Raw genomic sequence first — 6,556 nt, 5'->3', positions numbered from 1 at the left:
CAAAGATGAGGAATTGGATCGAGTGGCAGGGGCAGGGAGAAGCAGTTTAGAAGCAGCGAGGAGTTGCCAGACCTGACCCAGCAGGAACGAGCATCATGCAGGCTGGATCAACTGGTGTGTGCGGAGAGGCAAGCAGTGGCACTTGGGCTGTGTTCTGCACATTAGGAGATACTGAGTGGCAGAAGTCTACTCAAGGCATGCATCTAACCTACCACAGGGATGAAAAAACACCCCCTTTGGAAAGAAACTCTTTTCCATATACTCTCCCATGTACCTGCCCCCTCCTCGCTCTGCACCATGTCCTGGGCTGGCTTCAGTGATTGCCACGTCTTCTGGGCATGATAGAATCCATCACATGCCCTAAGCCATTCTCTGGGCTTTGGAGAGGGAACAAATTAACAAACAGGAAAAAAAAAATCTACCAGCTCCCCTAAACTGGGAAGTCAGGGCAGGGACAGCCCCCTTGCCTAGATACAGGCATAAGGAGTCCAAGAATTTTGAATGCCTTTCACCCCTGCATAGACTTATGTGGCCCCATTTCAACAGCTAGGCCTCATTAGCACAGTACAACAGGGTATATACCTGAAGCCTATTTTCAACTGTCTCAGCTATAAGGTGGAATGGCAGATTTGTGACATGTGACACTGCTCTGCACATTAATCAGGGTCCTCACCTACCCATATCAGGGGCCTGAGGACTGGTGGTTCCAGCCACACCAGCTAGCCAACTGTGACAGAGGTCCAAGGATAAGTGGTGCCTCCCAATCCTTACAGCCAACAGCATTGGGTGCCCATAGTCCAGCTGCAAAACTCACTACCTACGTGCTGTAGGGAACAGGGACACACTTTTCTTCCAGATACTCAGAGGCAGCCGTCAGCCCCCTGCCTTGCTCAGCACATGATCCCCTGCTGCAGCTGGATACCTGTTCATACTCCAACAACCCCTGCCGGTCTAGGACTATAGGTGAGAGCCTGCACTACACACTTGGTGAACAACTATCTGGATACTTGAGTTGAATCCATACAAGAACAGTAAATGGACTCCTGGGCTCACATACCTAGTAACAGCTCTAACCTCCTGGTGACAGGACATGATAGCTTCAACTGCACCAATAATCAAACTAGCTCCCATGACCAGCCTATATGAGCATGTCGAAACAAAACAAGAAACTAGGGCACAGTAAGCAAACGTAAAATAAATAAATATAATGACTTATTGATGGCTCGGAGACAACAGTCACTATCAAATCACATAAAGAGGCAGACCATGACTGTTTCAGCAAGCTCCCAAAACAGAGAACCAAGAAACCATCTGGAGGAAGATAATTTCTTGGAATTACTGGAGGTAGAATTCAAAAGATTAATATACAGTGCTCTTCAACAGATCAGGAAGGAGACCAGGCAAAATACAGAACAAGCCAAGGAATACACAGACAAAGCAATAGAGAAACTGAAGAAGGTTATATAAGAGGATGACAAATTTAATAGGCTGCAAGAATCCATGGAGAAACAGAAAACAGAAATCCAAAAGATTAACAATACAATTTCAGAATTAGATGACTCAATAAAAACTCATAAGAGCAGAATTGAGGCAATGGAAGTCAGAATTAGTGAGATTGAAGATAAAGCACTTGACACCAACATATTTGAGGAAAAATCAGATAAAATAATCTTTTAAAAATGAAGAAACTCTAAGAGTTATGTGGAACTCTATCAAGTGGAATAACCTACAAGTGATTGGAGTACCAGAACAGGGCAGGATAACAGCAAACCTGTCTCTCAAATATGATGGCAAAATTACATTTCCAGGTGAGCACAAATTTAGGGAATTTGCAAAAACCAAACCAAAATCACAAGATATACTAAAGGGAGTCCTCTGGTTACAAAATCAGTAACATCAACTAACAACCCAAGATAACAGAAGTTTAGGGAATTTTCAAAAAAAAAAAACCAGACTTGGAAGAAATACTAAAGGGAGTCCTCCGGTTAGAAAATCAATAACATCAAATAAAAACCCAAGACTAGAACACAGGACAAAACAACCAGATATCAACCCAGATAGGGAAGCCTCAAAGCTAAAACATTGAAAATAGGGAAACAGACACAACATTATGTAAGGATGACAACATTAAAACAAAAAAGGGGGACTAAATTATGTAGTCATAGATCTTTCATATGGAGAGGAAATCAAGGTGATGTAAAGAAATAAAAGACTGGTTTAAGCTTAAAAAAATTGAGGTAAATATTAAGGTAGCTGCAAAGGAAACTAACAAACCTACACATCAAAATAAAAAACAAGAAAAACATAAAGACTCAGCAAATACAAAATCAAAACAACAAAAATGAAAATACATGAAGACAAATGACTCAGCACAGAAAATTAAGTGAAACAAAGAAACTGTCAACAACACACACACAAAAGAATACATCAAGTGACAGCACTAAACTCATAGGTATCATACATATCATTAATTATATAATTAATGTAAATGGATTAAATGCTCCAACAGGCAGTGACACAATGGATAAAAAACACAGTATGTCTATATGCTGCCTACAAGAGACACACCTTAAAGACACAAGCAAACTAACACTCAAAGAATGGAAAAAATGTATGAAGCAAACAATCAAAAAAGGGCAGGAGTGGCAATATTAATTTCTGACAAAATAGACTTTAAAGTGAAACCCACCACGAAAGATAAAGAAGGACACTATCTAATGATTAAAGGGTCAATACACCAGGAGGACATAACCGTAATAAATATTTAAGCACTCAACGATAGGGCTCCAAAATACATAAAACAAACTCTAACAGCATTGAAAAGATAGACAGCTCCACAATAATATTACAAGACTTCAACACAACACTTTCTGTGAAGAAAAGAAAATCCAGAAAGAAGCTTAATAAAGACATGGAAGATCTAAATGCCACAATCACCCAACTTGATCTCGAAGTGTTTGGTTGTATTCAGGAAACTTCTTAGCTTTGGTTTAGTCCAGTTGTGCTGACTTCCCCTGTATTGTGTGTTGTCCTTCCCTTCCCCTAAGGTAATTCTTGTCTACTACTAGTGAATACCCTTCTCCCTCCCTTCCCACCCTTCTAACCATCAAACAATATTTTTTCCTGTGTTTAAACCTTTTCTTGACCTCTTATAATAGTGGCCTCATATAATAGCATTTGTTGTTTTGCCACTGTCTAATTTTTCACTTAGCATAATGGCTTCCAGATTCATCCATGTCATGAGATCTTCTGTGGATTCATGGTTGTTCTTTATCTTTGCATGGTATTCCATTGTGTGAAGATACCATAATCTGTTTATCCACTCATCCGTTGATGGGCACCTAGGTTGTTTCCATCTTTTTGCTATTGTAAATAGTGCTACAATGAACATGGATATGCATATATCTATTCGCCTGTAGGCTCTTATTTCTCTAGGATATATTCCAAGGAGTAGGATTGCTGGATCGTATGGTACTTTTATTTCTAGCTTTTTAAAAAGGAAGTGCCAAATTGATTTCCAAAGTAGTTGTACCATTTTGCATTCCCAGCAGCACTGTATAAGTGTTCCAGTCTCTCCACAACCTCTACAACACTTATTATTTTGTGTTTTTTGGATTAACACTAGGCTTTTTAGGGTGAGATGGTATCTCATGGCAGTTTTGACTTGCATTTCTCTAATGACTAATGATCTGGAGCATTTTTCATGTATCTGTTAGCCACCTGAATGTCTTCTTTGGGGAAGTGCCTGTTCATATACTTTGCCCATTTTTTAATTGGGTTATTTGTCCTTTTGTTGTTGAGGTTTTGCAGTTTCTTAGAGATTTTAGAGATTAGACGCTGGTTGGATTTGTCATAGCCAAAATTTTTTTCCCAGTCTGTGGGTTGTCTTTTTACTCTTTTAGTGAAGTCTTTGGATGAGCTTAAGTGTTTGATTTTTAGGAGCTCTCAGGTTTTTCAGTTATCTTGTTTGTCTTCTGGTGTTTGTGCATTGTTAATAATGTTTTGTATTTTGTTTATGCCATGTATTAGGGCTCCTAGCATTGTCCCTATTTTTTGTTCCATGATATTTATCGTTTTATATTTAGGTCTTTGATCCATTTTGAGTTAGTTTTTGTGCATGCTGTGAGGTATGGGTCTCATTTCATTTTTTTACAGATGAATATCCAAGTATACCAACACCATTTGTTAAAAAAAGAGACTGTCTTTTCCCCACTTAGTGGACTTTAGGCCTTTGCCAAATACCAGCTGTTCATAAGTTGATGAGCTCTGGATTCTCAATTCTGTTCCGTTGGTCCATGAATCTGTTGTTGTACCAGTACCAGGCCGTTTTGACTACCATGGCTGAATAAACAGGTTCTAAAATCAGGTAGTGTGAGGCCTCCCACTTTGTTCTTCTTTTTCAGTAATGTGTTACTTATCTGGGCCTCTTCCATTTTTGTATGAAGTTGGTGATTTGTTTCTCCATCTTATTAAAAAATATTGTTGGAATTTGGATGGGGATTGCATTGTATCTATAAATCACTTTGGTTGGAATAGACATTTTCACAATGTTGAGTCTTCCTGTCCCTGAGCAAGGTACGTTTTTCTACTTATGTAGGTTTCTTTTGGTTTCTTGCAGTAGTGTCTTGTAGTTTTCTTTGTATAGGTCTTTTATGTCTCTGGTTAGATTTATTCCTAAGTATTTTATCTTCTCGGGGGCTACTATAAATGGCATTGATCTGGTGATTTCCTCTTTGACGCTCTCTTTGTTGGTGTAGAGGAATCCAACTGATTTTTTTATGTTTACCTTCTATCATGATACTTTGCTGAGCTCTTCTATTAGTTCCAGTAGTTTTCTTGAGGATTCTTTAGGGTTTTCTGGGTATAAGATCATATCAGCCTCAAGTAGAGAAACTTTTAGTTCTTCCTTAGCAATTTGGGTATCCTTTACTTATTTTTTAGCCTAATTGCTCTGGCCAGGACCTCCAGCACAATGCTGAATAAGAGTGGTGGTAAAGGACATCCTTGTCTGGTTCCCGTTCTCAAGGGGAATGCTTTCAGGCTTTCTCCCTTTAGGATGATGTTGGCTGTTGGCGTTGTATAAGTGCCCCTTGTTATGTTGAGGAATTTCCTTTCTATTCCTATTTTGCTGAGAGTTTTTATCATGAATGGGTGTTGGACTTTGTCAAATGCCTTTTCTGCATCAATTGATAAGATCATGTGGTTCTCTGCTATGTTTTATTTATGTGATGGATTACATTGATGGTCTTTCTAATGTTGAACCATCCCTGCATGCCTGATATGAATCGCACTTGGTCACGGTGAATTATTTTTTTAATATGTTGTTGAATTCTATTGGCTAGCATTTAGATGAACATTTTTGTGTGTAAGATCATAAGGGATATTTGTCTGTAATCTTCTTTTTTTCTGGTGTCTACCTGGTTTTGATATCAGGGTTATGCTGGCTTCATATCATGAGTTTAGGAGGATTCCATGATTTTCTATGCTTTAAATACCTTTAATAGTAGTGGTGTTAACTCTTCTTTGAAAGTTTGGTAGAATTCTCCAATGAAGCCATCAGGGCCAGGGCTTTTTTCGCTGGGGTTTTGTAAATTACCTTTTCAAACTCTTCCTTTGTTACAGTTTTATTTAGTTGTTCTACCTTGTTTGTGTTAGCTTAGGTAGGTAGTGTGTTTCTAGAAATTTGTCCATTTCCTCTAGGTTTTCGAATTTGTTAGAGTACAATTTTTCATATTAATCTGTTATGATTCTTTTAATTTCAGTCTGTTGTGATATCTCCCATCTCATTTCTTATTGCGGTTATTTGCTTCCTCTCCTGTTTTGCTTTTGTAAGTTTGACCAGTGGTTTATAGATTTTATTGATCTTTTCAAAGAACCAGCTTTTGGCCTTGTTAATGCTTTCAATTGTTTTTCTATTCTCTATTTTCACTTAATTGTGCTGTAATTTTTATTATTTGCTTTATTCTGGTGCCCAAGGGCTTCTTTTGCTGCCCTCTTTCTATTTGTTCGAACTGAAGGGTTAATTCTTTGATTTGGGCCTTTTCTTCTTTTTGGGTGTTTGCATTTATTGCTATAAATTGACCTTTGAGCACTGCTTTTTCTGCCTCTCAAGGGTTCTTATAAGATGTGTTTTCGTTCACGTTTGATTCTATAAATTTCTTTATTCCATCCTTAAATCTTTAATTTCTTCTATAATCCAGTAGTTTTTGAGCAACGTGTTGTTTCGTTTCCATGTGTTTGATTTTTTTCCTTGCTTTTTCTGTTAAATTGATTTCTACATTTACGACTTTGTGGTCAGAAAAGTTGCTTTGTAATATTTAAATGTTTTGGATTCTGTTAAAGCTTGCATTATGGCCTAATATGTGCTCTATTTTGGAGAATGTTCATATGCATTGGAAAATAAAACATACTTGGCTGCCGTTGGGTGGAGTCTTCTGTATATGTCTATGAGGTCAAGTTGATTGATTGGGGCATTTAGATCTTCCATATCTTTATTGTGCTTTTTTTCCGGATGCTCTGTGCTTCATCAAAAGTGGAGTCTCGAAGTCTCCTACGC

Source organism: Loxodonta africana, chromosome 8, assembly GCF_030014295.1.
Source record: "Loxodonta africana isolate mLoxAfr1 chromosome 8, mLoxAfr1.hap2, whole genome shotgun sequence".
NCBI classification, from domain to species: domain Eukaryota; kingdom Metazoa; phylum Chordata; class Mammalia; order Proboscidea; family Elephantidae; genus Loxodonta; species Loxodonta africana.
This window is presented reverse-complemented; position numbering follows the sequence as displayed.